Source organism: Dermacentor silvarum, chromosome 9 (genome assembly GCF_013339745.2).
Source record: "Dermacentor silvarum isolate Dsil-2018 chromosome 9, BIME_Dsil_1.4, whole genome shotgun sequence".
In the NCBI taxonomy this organism is placed as follows: Eukaryota; Metazoa; Arthropoda; class Arachnida; order Ixodida; family Ixodidae; genus Dermacentor; species Dermacentor silvarum.
The window spans coordinates 21,128,073-21,142,334 of NC_051162.1; the positions used below are offsets into that span (position 1 = coordinate 21,128,073).

The following is a 14,262-nucleotide window of genomic DNA, read 5'->3' on the forward strand; positions in this document are numbered from 1 at the left end:
GAGACGGAGGAAGAACTAGCCGCACGCCTCGAGAAGCGTCGTAAGTACGAAGCGGCCAGGCGAGTGGATTCAGATGAGGGTAGCACCCGAAACGTGTTCAACTCACTGGACGACAACTCTTTATCCTACCGCCTCACTGACCATCTTTGTGGCAATGGAGAAACAACAAGATGAAGACTTTCAAAATAAATGCGTTACAAGTTAAAAATGTCTAGTCTTTCATGTAACCATAGCCTAACGAGAGGTAACAACCAAACCTAACACTCACATGTACGAAGCTAAACGATAAAGATGTAACCGTAGAGAGAACCAAGCTAAACAATAAGATTAACCGTACCTCTCACTACGCACACCCAGGCATCACCAAGTTAAGCCACAGTCAATTTTTCTATTGAAAAATGCAGCAAGGTTCAGCATGAAATGGTGTCTCATTTACTCGTACTGTCTGCTGCTTTTATCGCACATTGTTCCGTTCTACTGTATGAATATAGTGCCTGAAGATTTTATTTATACATTATTGCTACATCTAAAATAAAACCAGAGTTAATTTTCCTTATCCTCTACCTGGCTTCATTCTCTGCTAGATTCATATTGGGGGCAAAAAACACATAGCCGATCAGTTCCCATTTTTCTCATTCACGAATATGCTTGGGTACATTATATTTGTTCATGCGACAGATCTTATCAAAAAGATGATGTGAAGGCCATTGAGGAAGGCCTGGATAGGGCGCTGTGCCTTGCTGTGACGGCGAACACGGTGGCCAAAAAGAAGGATATCAAGCATGTCCTCCGACCTCAAGTTTCACGGACAAGCGAAAGACATCGAAAGCGGCAGTTTTGAACATTTTGAAAAGATTAAAATATGATTAATTATATGAGCACATCTGAGGGCCCACATAAACATTGGCCTAATGTAGGCACACATTCATCGCAAACAATGTAAATGACAACGAAACTAGATGCGAATGGTTCGTTAGAATACAGTAGCGCGAGATAGGATGTAGATGAAGTAAATAGGACCAACTTTGTTTTATTTAGGTTCAGTGTTCGTAGCAGTACAATCAGTCGCACATATAAACGAGTGGTATTTGTGTCGGGTTGAAAGTTGCACCAGTTTGAGTACTATCCCTTACAAAAAAATTGTTAAAAAGTTGTTGAAATTCATTGGTCAATGTCAACAAATAGCATTGAAACCACATTGAGGCTTTGTTGAAACATTATTGAGGAAATTGTTGAGAGGTGTTGAAAATTGGCCCGCGACATTTTGTTGAAACATCATTGGGTCGTTTCAATTTGAGAAGTCATTGATGGATTGTTGAAACCATGTTGAATTCCAATATTGAATGCCCATTGAAGAACTGTTGAAGATGTGTTGAATGTCAATATTGAAAACCTGTTGAGATATTGTTGAAATATGCTGAATGCCAATATTGAAACCCATTGACATAATGTTAGAACTGTGTTGCATGTCAATATTGAAACCCCATTGAAATATTATTGGAGCAGTATTGAATATCAATATTGAAACCCCATTGAGGTATTATTGAAGCATTGTTGAACATCAATATTGAAACCCCATTGAAGTATTATTGGATGAGCGCTACACATCAATATTGCTTGATGGAGGCAAAAGGTGCTACATATCAGAAACATGACACAAGAGGAAGAACAGACAACACACACGTTAAGCACCAAACGTGTGTGTTGTCTGTGTTCTTCCTCTTGTGTCCTGTTTCTGATGCACTACGCCTTTTGCCTCCATTATATTATACCAACAAGCCCAACGTGCAATGTTAGTCAATAGTTCAACACCATTTAAATATTATTGGAGCAGTGTTGAATGTCACTATTGAAATCACTTGAGCCCACTGAAATAAGCTGTTTGGTGAATAGTGTTGAAAACTGCGCTAGACTTTTCTTTAAATACCGCTGAGCTACGTTGAGTCTCATAGCATTACCATTGATGCCATCCATATTGATGTGGTCCTTGCATACTAGAGGACAGGGGCAGGCACTTCTGTATTGCAGACCTGGGTCACCCAGGGATCAAAACCACTTTTAGATATAGCCTGTAATAAAACATATTATAGAGCTGCTAGCAGAACCATTATGCCAGTTTTTGAATTGGCTTAACACACAAAATAAATACTCCTTCACGAAATCAACAGCTCAAAATTGATGTCGACAAAAAGCATTTTTTTTCTAGATGAATTGTTTATTGAAGCCAAACATTTGTTAACTGTACAGCCATGTGTGCCTTGAGATCAAAAAATTCCTAACACAATCTACAAACTGCCAGCAGCTTGAAACAATAACGAAATTGAATACTGAGAGATGTAAAGTTTGCGTGGCCCTAAAGTAAAAAATTTCTCAAAATTGAAATAAATACAAAATAAATATTATACAAGCATTGCAGTAAACACCATTTAAAATGTACTTGATTTCTCTATTTGGTAGCCAGTAACTTAATAATCATGGCACAATTTGCATGAGCCCACTGAGACTCTTATTTATTGGTTAAATGGTGTGCCTATTTTACCAAATGTTATCTACCTCTGAAACGACATGGTAATAACAATAACTTGTGCCATGGCAGCAGTTTATTGTGCTGCATCGCTTGTTGCACGATCCAGTTGCTTTTTCTGCCATGATTACTAGGTTCCTGGGCAGGTCATTATATACCAAGTGATTTATTCACTTTGACTACTTAAGATTTTTATCTGATACACAGTGGCCATTAGTTACCTGCTGGAAGACTTAAATGGAACTGGCATGAGGAAATTTTTTTTTAATTTTTGAGTGCCGCAAAACAAGTTAGAATGAAAGAATTTGCAAGAAATCAGGTTCATGCATACATGAAAGAAAGCACATCGCTGCCTTGCCCGAGAACTGTTGTTGCACTCCGAATTTAAGCAAGCTTTTACCACTTAGTTCTTACTGTTTTTAAATAGCAAAATAAACCATTACTACAAACATATGTTAATATGTAGTTTTTCTTAAACAGAACCACTCTGACAATAGCACAGATTCCACTTTACGGTGTACGTATGAAACCTAATTTTCTGTAAAATTTCTTACTGGGCCTACTTTTACTTTATCAAACAAACTTGAAATGGTGTGCCGTCATGGAACAGTCTTGGCATGAAACGACCCGAGATACCTATGAAATAAAATAGTCAAGAAACACTATCTTTTGTAGAAATATATTAAAGATTTACGTAAAAATGTACTAAAATACCAAGCGCAACACTTGTGCAATTAATTATTAATCACAACATAGTACTTGTGTTTGAACCATCCAACCTGGGCTTTTCAGGTGACTAGAAACATAATAATTAAAAAAATGTTGAGGGCTGCAAGTGCACAACACTTGAACTGTCCACAGACTTGAGCTCTTCTGGACACTTCAGGTCCCTTGCGAGAAGTGAGGCCAGAGTGTTCTTAATGTAGGCCATGTATGTCCCAGGAAACTTGTGACAGGTAAAGCCTGTAAAAAAAGGAAAAACCACATGACGTTAAAGACGAATGTTCCACATGCAAAAGTGCGACATACAGTACGCCCTGTTATAATGAAACTGTTTCATTTGTTTTGTTTATTCCAAGTTTTCACGAGTTCAATTCTAGAGAATGACCAGCTTTCAAAGTGGAGTGGCACTGGAGGACTCCACTTAGTACAATATGCAGAAGGCAAACAGGAAAAGCCCATTGTGGCACAATAACTTCATAAATACCCTTGGTGTGAAAATGTGAATGTTGCTTGCTTAGGAACAAAATGGCGGAAAAAAGACTTCATACTGTTGGTGAAAAAACTTAAATGTAGACTACTGGCAACTAAAATTAGTTCTCTCAACAACCATAATCAAAATGTGCAGCACTTTATTGCACTTTTCCTTGCAGGAGTTGCTCTAAATACGGTTATGCGGCCAGAATTGAGTATGGTATATCTGAATTTGTTTTACTAGCTCATATGCTACTGGAGTGCACTTCTCGCATCGTGATGAGCATTCTCATGCCTCTCTACTGAAAACAAAATACTGCTTATAACGAGGATTTACTGCAGTTGCACGCTGACCTGGTTACACTAACACAAATAAATGTGAAGAATACGAAGAAATGCTCAGTCTTACAAGAGAAATATGCAAGTGGACTGGCTCTGCTAATCCTTTGAGGGTCACTGCCATGCAAGTAGAGTGGTGGAAACAAATCGTGTGGTCCCTACCATAAATATGAGGCGGCGAAAGAACATATAAATAAGCATACCTTTTAAGAATGAAGTGTCCCCAAGCATTACATTACAGATTCTGTAATCTTCTGCGGCTTCTACAAAAATCCTAATTGTGCTGTTGCCCCTTGGCTTCTTCGAAAACTGATCTTTCTCTTTATTCTATGGTGCCCATCACTGCAGTAGTTTGGGAGTATTCACCTAGTTTAATGTTTTGTGAGTGTCATTACATTTAAAAAATGTGATTATGCTAGTTGCCCTGCATGCTACAATAAACATGGTGTAAAACAGCGGACACTAAGAAACCTTTGTCACTTTGTGACCTAAAAAATTATTTACCCATTTTTTTCTCGAAAGGTCACTCTGAAGGACAATCCAGAATAAAAATATAACGCTTAAATTGGGGGACGTTTGCGAGAAAATATGTGATCCTCAAAGGGTTAAACATGAACACCTACAAAGCTCATTCAATCTTTGATATATCTAAACCCATAGTACTTGAGCACTGGTTTATAATAACGCTGAAAACAGGCAAGTGCGTCCTTGAAGTAAGAAAGCAGGAGACATTTCCAACAATTTCAGAGTGGGAGCTGTGGACATGCCTCATGTTCTGTAAGAAGCTTTATATAGTAGCTGCCAAGGGCCTATTGAGTACTGATCATTTCATGGGAACGTGAGGAAAAGTCAAATAAATACCTTTGTTTTTTCCACATCCTAGAATACAATGTGATAAATTGGATCTTAATTGGTTGAGTGCCTAGAGTGAATGGATATTGCTAAATGTAGCAATGTTGACAACAAAGTTGGCATCTGTTCCTATTGTTGCTTTGATCGAAACAACCAAACAATTATGCCCCGTAACTTAAGCTCTCTCTGCTTAAAGGCTACTGTCTGCCACCACATGGACCTCCTTCAAGACAGGAGCAACTTTAATTCAATGTGGTCTGTTGAAATAGGTGAAACCACTATGTTTTGCGTTGCAGAATCTGGAGGGCCATTTTGATTGCTGAAATTTGGTGGAAGTGCTGTCCCTCGAGTTGAGCAGTAACTGCACTTGAGCATAGCTTCTCCACAATTCCTATATTATAACAACACTTTCAGGCTACTTAAGCACACCCGCTATAGCACCAGATTGGTAGCAAGCTTCACAGATTGGTACTACAAATTGGTAGTTGCTTCATTGCAACTGTTCATTGCAATGACAGTCAAGTAGTGCAACTAATGCACAAGTACACCTAACTTTGTCAGTTGGAGCCACCAATCACTTCTGGTGGTTAAGGCTGCTTTTAAAATTTAGCACTTTAGTATGGAGGCGTTAGACACTTGAGATCAAATGAATATTCATTCCAAATATTAGGCTATTGTAGCACGTAGTTGCAGACACAGGATACTTGAAAGTCATTTGTTGTGCTAATAGCAAGCTGGTAATTCCAAGTACAAAATGTGAATGCAAAAATGCAATGGGAAAGAGGATGTACGATACTTGCCTATAACAGCGTTGACCCTGATACGGCCAAGAGCCTCTTTTTGCCTATTGGTGGTGTTGTTCCCGAGAAGTGAGTGGCCCATGAGGTTCTCTGTGAACACATGGTGAATCAAGGCCCTTGCAAACTTGCCTGGTCCACCATGGCAAGCTGTGCCAGGATCATCTGAATGAGCACTTCTCCAACCTATGTGAAACGGCACGTTTAGATAAATATTAGTGAGGTAGTTTAAGGATTTTAAGCACATTTACACAACAGCCACACTCCGAATAAATCACAGAAATAATGCTTGCTCCAGACCTAAAATGTCAACTAATGTCACTAATAAAAACAACTAAAACTAATGTCATAGCTTGTTATGCTGTTAGGATGCCATGTGCTTCAGAAAAACAAGGATTCACCCAGTACAAAATAAAATAGTAAGTAAACCAAAGCATTGAAAACTTTAATGCAAGTAGCATTTTTAGGATACTTCACATACTTTCGGGTGTCTGTCTTTAACTATTTTCCAGCCAATTTGTGTCACTTGGTGGTCAAAGGCCTAATGGGTAGGGCTGCTATGTAGACGGGAAGTGGGTTAATAACAATCTGATGGACCTGCTTGGATCTCTGGGTATGTGACTCAGAGTATGTGCTACTCTTCAATGAACCTCTTTCACGCCATCGTGGGCAACTGCTGCTTGTGTTGGCAAGCAGCTCAAACAGGAAGATAACTGTCGACGTTAATGCGATTACCACTACACATCATATTCGCTTGCTGTGTCCCAGACCTACTCAGCTGAACGTGTACATAGGACACAAAGACAGGGTGTGCCAACTGTCCACCTCATCAAATAAATGAATCGACTCGCAAATCAAAGGCTATGCAAAATCGCAAAGGAGACACTTAATGCTACCATTTTTACTAAATCTTAAGGAGAATACCTCCCGGCAATACATTCTTCTGGCAACAGTGCATTTGATTATGGTGACGCTAGACGATGAATGGCCAAAGAATTCACCTTTTGCATTCCGGCTGTGGCGTCTCCAGGCTCATTTTGATTCTGAAAACAGATGTCAGTATTAAAATGTGATGCCACGATAAGTCAAAAGCAATAATCAAAACATCTACATGGATGATTAGGCCGACATAAATGGATGGATATAAATGACTGATTGAAAACATTAAAGCATGGCTGCTCTTGCCACTGGCAGTGTGAGGTGGGCAAATAATTTATTTTTAATTTCTCTCCTAAATTTTAAAATTATTTTTGCTCATCTAGTGCATGAACTGTTGCGGCCACATCTTAAAGGTGGCTCGTTCATATAAAACCAGTGTTGCATTTTTTTACTCCCCGTCTAACTGCTGCTACTGCAGTTTGCTTACTCTCTAAGTATTCCACAGAACTGCTCCAGCAACAAACCATTGTTCCAAGCTTATGGCAAAGCGTCATTTATATCCCAAGGATACGCTCCCCTTTAACTCTCTCTCCTCTTTAGTGTGTGAATTCAAAGCAAAAATAACTTATTGACATAGCTGTCTGCTTCTATCTCATAAACAGCCTTGCTAATTTTTTACATTTGTCGATAACGCTTACATGCCACTGGGAGCACAGTGGGACCACACGGCAAATATGCCCAAGCATCTCGTTCTTTTAATGATTTTCGAACTTAGTTAAATCAATCAGTTACTGAAGGGCCAAAGGCTGAAACTTCACACGATGACATTATTTTGATTGTTTCATCCCACTAAAGCAGAACATAGAATCCCACAGAATCTGCCTTTTCCGTGAATATAGAGCGCCTACGCGAAGGCGTTAGCGCGAAGTACTCGATGGCGTCGAAGGGAGATAATGGTTAAAAAAGAAAAGTTCACCGCGCGCGTACCGGCGGAAAACAAACCACACGTAACCTGATGATTTCACAGCATTCACTGGCATCAGCCCTTTTTTATCTCACCTATCACATAGAATCACATATACGCCCTTGCAATTCTTTATTATTATCGCGCCACAGCGCGTGTCTACCGCACGGCGTGTCAGCGGACTCTGGGCACTCGATCCTGAAGCGAACAGCGCAGCAGAATACATTAGCACGGCAAAACGCCCCGCGCCTATTTTCGCCGATCCCGACACGCCATGTAGTAGATGCACGTCAATGGACGGTGTTGCGCGAACGAAATATACTTGATTACAGTACAGTTCAGATTATTTCACGTCGCATTGTTTCCACGAAAACGGCAAAACACGAGCGCTCATTAATAAGGCTAATTTCAATCCGGTGCTGGAACACCGTACCAAACATCGTGGCGCGCACAACATGCCCTGTTTTAGCTGGCTCCACATAGCTGCCCACCGAAACGGCAAAGCACGAGCGCTCATTAATAAGGCTAATTTCAATCGGTGCTGGAACAGCGTACCAAAAATCGGGGCGCGCACAACATGGCCTGTTTTAGCTGGCTCCACATAGCTGCTTTACGTCGCCGCAAGCGCGCTGTGAAGTTAAATGAGGACAAAACTTCATGCTCAATATCACAAATCTAGTGCTGCACAACCAATTCTCGCAACGGAAGGATAGTACTAGTAATGAAAACGAGCACAGAGGCGCGTGGAAGACACTCACGGGCTCTGTACGCACTTTTGCTGAAAGCGTCGCAATGAACGAGCAAGTGTAATTCGAAACACTCACTCACCTTCGATGTGGCTGAGTCGGAGGCGATCATGGTGATCTTCGAGGCAACGTGTAGCCCATAAAGAGCGAGCAACAAGTTGGAATATACCAAATATGTCACAGCGAGGCAAAGGGCACAGAAAACGCAGCAAACTCATCACGCAACCTGCACACATACGCCGCACACACAAAGTTCCGGAATGCGCCAAAGAGTCAACAGCGCAAGCGCGCATTCACACAAAAACGCGCATACAAATCCACGCTTTCATAGATATGAATTGCCATATTTATTAACAAATCTTATAATATAATGGTATTTCTTAACAATTTCTGTGGTTTTCAAGAGTGCGAAAGTTTTCTGCTTAGCTTTCTTGAGGAACTATTTTCTTTATCGCGGTCACGCAGTGCGCCGGCCGGTCACGTACGGAGCGCGCGGGAAATAGTGCAAAATTCAAACGTCGCAAATGTCGCGCCCTGTGTGCGCGCACAGTTTTAATCGTTTGTATTAAAAATAAATATTTATTTTAATACGTGAAGCAACCGGCGCGAAATGAACTACGGACCAGCAACGTACACAATTGTCGCTGTTCGTGCTTGTTAGTTTGACATCATGACGAACGGTAGACAGTATGCCGTCCCATTGATTAAACATTCGTACCTGTGCTTCTGCGCTACGATTTGCCACTGGCAAAGTATAACAGCGTAGATTGTGCGTGGTGGCCAAGCAGTTTCCCAGCACACTGGCCAGCACCCCGTCTGTGTTACAGAATAGACCTAGGCCATCATGTAAAATATGGACACCACGTCGAAGAGATCACCCAAACTTGTTTCATTCTATTGTGCGCTAAGGGCTAACAACTAACCAAAACGCACTCTTTAAAAAAGTATTTGTTTATTATGCTTACATACTACTTTTCCCACCATCTTGCCCATATTTAACATGGAGGCAATGCCGTTTTCTGACACAGACAGGGCACTGGCCACTTACAATAGAAGCCGATGGGAATCCAGGAGGTGCCCAATCATCGGTCATTGGTCACTGCTTGTTGGGACGTTTGTCTTGTGCTCCAATTTTGTGTATATATATACATACAGGGTGGTCATTTTTAAGTCTTACGGAATTTTTAGAAATCGCCTGTGGCAGGTAGCATAATTCTTATCATTGAGCTGGGTTAATCGATGAGGCGGACATTAGTAGCACGAGCAATCGAAACATAGATTCAACTAATTAACAAGAAATCACTAACTAACTTCTTATTTTATTACTTTACGACACATATTGCGATTTACGAATTTGAGCCGGTGAGCTTGTCAGGCGTATCCACTTGGAATGAATTTCCAGAATGACACCAGTTTCGAGATATGCGCCATCAAACTCGCCGTAAAAATGCACTGTTGTTACACTTACTTTGTTACCAAAATGCTGTTTCATACATTGAAGCACAACAGTAACTAAAACGCCCATGTATTTCATCCCACACTTTGGGCAATAATATCTCGAAACTGGTGTTATCCTGGAAATTCATTTTAGGTGGATGCGTCTTGCAAATTTGCCGGCTACAATTCATATATTGCAATATGTGTCGTAAAATAATTAACTAAGAAGTTCATTTGTCATTTTTTGTTAATTATTAGAATATTAGTTTCAATTTCTTGTGTTACTAATGTCCGTTTCTTCGAATAACCAAGCTAAGCGATAAGAATTATACTACCTGCTACAAGCGATTTTTAAAAATTTTCGTAAAGCCTATAATTTTGAACACCCAGTATGTACAGGGTGTCCCAACTTTCTTGCACCGACACTTAAATACATGCAAATGCCACGTAGCTGGACAGAACCAAGGTAACGTTGTTTGCCGTCGCTTACAGATACTCAATTTTTTGCATTCGATAAATAATTAGATAATCATTATAATTAATAATTATTAATCAATTAATAAAATTAGCTTCTCAGATATTATATTTAGATGAAAAGTGTCAATCAGAAAATTATAGAGCAACAGGAAAAACTCCCGATACAACTTTCTGTTGCCCAATACGTGGTACATAAAAGTGTTTTTCCGAGCGTGAAAGAAGCTCGCGGATACACGCATAGTGCCTCGAGCGGCTAGTTGTGCGGCAATTTTGCGTGTATTCGCGGGCTTCTTTCACGCTCAAAAAAAAAGAAAAAGAAAAAAAACAAATTTTATGTTGCGCGTAATGAGCAATAGAAAGCTGTATCGGGAGTTTTTAGTGGCAGGAGCGTCGAGTGCCATTTGTTCTTTGGACAGTACTTCCGGTTCACCTCCTGAGATGATCAAGAGGTAAAAATAAATCGAAAAAAATAGTACAGTACAAAATTCACGAATTTCATTATAGATATGATATCAGAGCATAAGTTTAGCTAGAAGTTGAGTTACTGAAGTGTCTGGAATAATTAGAATTAATTAGCTGAGACGACCGGGGACGCAATCTAAGTAAATCAGAAAAATAGAAAAAAATGGTTCATTTCAGAATTCATGACTTTCATTATAGATATGATATCAAAGCATAAGTTTTGTTGCAAGCTGACTTGATGAAGTGTCTGGGATAATTATAACTAATTAGCTGAGACCAGATTAAAAATAAATCAGGAAAAAAAGAAAAAAAGTAGTACAGTGCAAAATCCATCGGTCTCTTTATAGACATGATATCAAAGCATAAGCTTAGTTCAAGTTGAGTTACTGAAGTGTCTGGAATAACTATAATTGATCATAAATCACTTATTGCTGCTTACCAAAGCACAGAACACCAACGCCGGGATGCGAGTGCCAAAAACAAACACCTAAGTCAAAGTTTAATGTTGCCTACTCTTTCAAGCATGAAATGCTTTTAGCTCCCGTTGTCGGTGATCTTCAAGTGACCTTGAACCAAAAGCCAAAGCTGTTATCCGGGATTTCAAAACGAGAACATGCCGGCAAGTTGAAAATGAAATTTAGTCACCCGTAGGCACGAGTACAACTCTGGCATGGACGTAGAGTGCAATATAGCATACCGTACATGTAATGCATTGTACTTGATATAAACAAAACATATGAGCAAACAAAATAGTAAATGGTGTGTGCCTGACACTGGCTTTGCCACACATCAAAAACCACTCTGACAAGTTGCGAGAACAAAACGAGATCATCCGAGCAACCAGTCAAACTTAAAAAAAGGCGATCTCTGGCACCAACCCTTTACTACACATGCTAGTTACTCTCCAAACAAATTACAAAAAAATATATATATTGCTTGCGAGTTCTTCCCAATGTTTCTTGACAATATCACTCAAGCTGTAACTTCTATTACGCTGAAGTTTTATTTGTCATTTCCAATGGCGACGTTCAAAAGGCAGATAGATACAGGGGCAGATAAAGTGGGCCGATCCTGGAGGCAGTGCAGAAAGGGTCCAAGATCAATGGCACCCCTTTCATGTGGGCCGATCATGGAGGCAATGCAGAAAGGGTGCAAGCTCAATGGCACATATCCCCTGTGGGCACGCGGACCTGTAACGCTTCCTTGAACTGCCCTTGTCATACGTGGGACCCAAAGAGACAAAATCAACAGCCCTTCCTCTGTCGAGAAAATGGAGTACTGACTATTGATATGTTGTTGGCATATTGTTGAGGAATTGTTGACACAATATCCTTTCAATAGTGCCTCAATAGTTATTGAACGCACACAACAATACCTCAACAATAATGTTGTTGAGCGCTTCACAACAGTAAAGTCATTGACTAATTGTTGTTGACATATTGTTGAATAATGTTGAGTATTATTGAGAAGTGTTGAGCAATATTGACATTGAATATATATCTGAAAGCAAAGCTTGTCGCCGTAAGCACCTTACGTAAGCAAAGGCATATCTTACGTAAGCAAAGCTTGTCGTCCTATTCTAGTAAGCGAAGCTTGTCGTCCGATTCTAGCATGCTGATTCGAGCGTGACGGCTTCCGAAGCCCAGGCGAAACGTCAGCGAAGAGCCGCTGACCCTGAATTTAGGGCAAGCGAATCGGAACGCCTGCGGCAGCGTCGTCTTGCCACAAGCTCCCCCAGTTGCGACTCGAGAGATAGGCATTTGGTTCAAGTTATGTGACACTCTATATATTTAGTGGTGATTAAGTGAACAATAAAACAATATATATGTGTAAAACACATACACGTCTACATGTGTGTGTTTCAGATATATATTTAATGTCAATATTGCTCAACAATTCTCAATAGTACTCAACATTATTCAACAATATGTCAACAACAATTAGTCAATGACTTTACTGTTGTGAAGCGCTCAACAACATTATTGTTGAGGTATTGTTGTGTGCGTTCAATAACTATTGAGGCACTATTGAAAGGATATTGTGTCAACAATTCCTCAACAATATGCCAACAACATTTCAATAGTCATTTTTATAAGGGATTTTCTTGAGTACATAGATTGATTTATTCTTTTTTCTTGATGTAGTGGTGGTAAGAATGTAGGTATGTGAATAACTACCTTGTATTTAAAAAAAATGAATGGGATCACGCGAGCAAAGGAGATTTTTAATATTTTCATGGAAACTGGTTCTGTAGCTAATTTCATAGTCGAAATACCAAAGTGTCAAAAACTTCAATTTCCCTATCTTATAGTAATGTTTCACTAAGATCATGTCTGCTGAATTTATTCACCAAGAACGGAGAAGCCCCCTTTTACACCTTGGGCCATTCTAATATTTCAATAGTTCTCTGAGGTGGGCTCACCGTGGTAGCTTAGTGGCTATAGCATTGCGCTGCTAAGCATGAGATGCGGGTTTGAATCCGGCCATGACGGCTACATTTCGACGAATGCGAAATGAAAAACACTCACACACTGTGTGCGCTGGGTGAACACTAAAGGACCCCCTCCCTCCACTACGGCGTGCCTCCTAATCAGATCGGGAGTTTGTTATGCAAATCTGTAAGAAAAAATCATCTGGGGCTGCGGAAGGTGCCTGTGGCCTATGGTGCCTATTGGATATCTTCTTTGTGTCTTTCACATTCTACCGAAGAAGTGTGTCTTATATATTGCAGATATGGGGGTTATACGGACGTACATTCCACTGGGAGAAGGCTTAACCAGCCAGACAATAACTCACATTCCGACGCCTCTGCTAATCTTTTGCGTTTGTCTTTATTAGTACAAAAATTCTCCCAGCTAACTCGCTCCAAGTTTAAAAAATAAAGGCTTCCATTCATGATACTTCAGTTGGTAGCAGCCACCCGTAGAAGCCTCCTGTATTTTGACGTTTGACGTTTTTATCTGTGATGTGCTATGTGTGACAACTTTGTCACCAATACGGCCGTAGTTAGTATGTAATGCTAATTTCAAAACATTAGTTTCAGCTCTTTGTGGTTCGATCAGTGTCTCTCGCATGCCTATTTTCCTGCATTGAAAAGAAATCCCACAAACTGAGCAGGCGAGCACCATCAACCAGCTGCTCTTGAACACACTGGTGAACAAAGTTAGCGTGGCTGCTAAATTATTGCAATGGCGAGCGTCACACTTGGCTTGCGTACTGCCTTTTTGCAGCAATAAGTAACTTGTGAAAGTCAGGCTAACAAAAAATAAGCTGTAGGCTATGAATTTTTCAAGTCAGGTCAACTGGATAGCACAAACGTAGGGCCACCCTAAACATAAGCATTGTGCTATATTTACTAGAAGCAATTGATCATAGCATGAAAAATATTAATTAGTTCACTCACACCGTCTTTCAGAGAAGACCTCCTTTGATGTGTAATTGGTAAGCATATTGAAATATCTCGAATTTCGCATGAAGGATAGAAAACATTCACGCAAGAGATTTTGCAACACAAAGTGAAACTTATGCGGTGAAATGGACTCATAAATGCATAGTCATGACAAATTGCTAATAAATATGAATTTATGTGTT

General features: G+C 40.1%; 1 long non-coding RNA gene across 1 annotated transcript; it reads right to left on the minus strand.

Moving 5' to 3' along the window:
- Positions 1-5,757: 5,757 nt before the first annotated feature.
- LOC125940277 (uncharacterized) lies at positions 5,758-8,530 on the minus strand. Its single transcript, XR_007463507.1, has 3 exons — positions 8,378-8,530; positions 6,708-6,749; positions 5,758-5,892 (listed from the first exon to the last, which is right to left on the minus strand). It is a non-coding gene; the product is annotated as an uncharacterized LOC125940277 (long non-coding RNA).
- Positions 8,531-14,262: the final 5,732 nt, after the last annotated feature.